Genomic DNA, 510 nt, shown 5'->3' with positions numbered 1-510 from the left:
GATAATTCCCTGCTTCCAGCTTCTCATGGAAATATCTTTTTTTATTCTGATGGGAAACTGAAAGTCTGTTGAACAATAACTTCTTTAAAGATATTTGATGTAAATCAATCGACTTGACTTGACAGGAGATTGTGATAAGATTCAGTTTCACATTAAACAAAGAAGCAGCAAATCTCCACATTTTAAAAACAATGTTTTACTTAAATGACTTAGTGATTTTATCTCTTTAAAGTCGTTAATTCATTTTCCTCAGTAAAACTCTGAATGTTCTTTAAAGTCTGAAAATTATTTTCAACTATTGGGAAGAAAAGTTGTTTTTATATTAAATTTGTGCTGAAACTGATGAGGCATCTGAGATGATGATTGTCGTTTAAAATTACAAACCCAGTCTTTGTCCGACGTGGACACCCAGCGAGTTGCTCTCCTGGCTCTGTCCTGGTGGCGTATGGGAGCGTAGCTCTGAGCTGAGACGTACAGTCCCGTTCCACAACGTCGGAGACAAAGCTCTGT

The 510-nt window shown here is 36.7% G+C and overlaps 1 non-coding gene across 1 annotated transcript; it reads left to right on the top strand.

Annotated features, from left to right (window-relative positions):
* Positions 1–395: 395 nt before the first annotated feature.
* On the top strand, positions 396–510 carry LOC111656016 (small nucleolar RNA SNORA73 family). Its single transcript, XR_002760841.1, has one exon. It is a non-coding gene; the product is annotated as a small nucleolar RNA SNORA73 family (small nucleolar RNA).

The sequence above is a fragment of the Seriola lalandi genome, unplaced genomic scaffold (genome assembly GCF_002814215.2).
Source record: "Seriola lalandi dorsalis isolate HSWRI2012SDOR001 ecotype SW California unplaced genomic scaffold, Sedor1 jcf7180002054339, whole genome shotgun sequence".
Classification (NCBI taxonomy): Eukaryota; Metazoa; Chordata; class Actinopteri; order Carangiformes; family Carangidae; genus Seriola; species Seriola lalandi.
The sequence above is the reverse complement of the archived record's forward strand: the minus strand, read 5'-3'. Positions and strand labels throughout refer to the sequence as shown.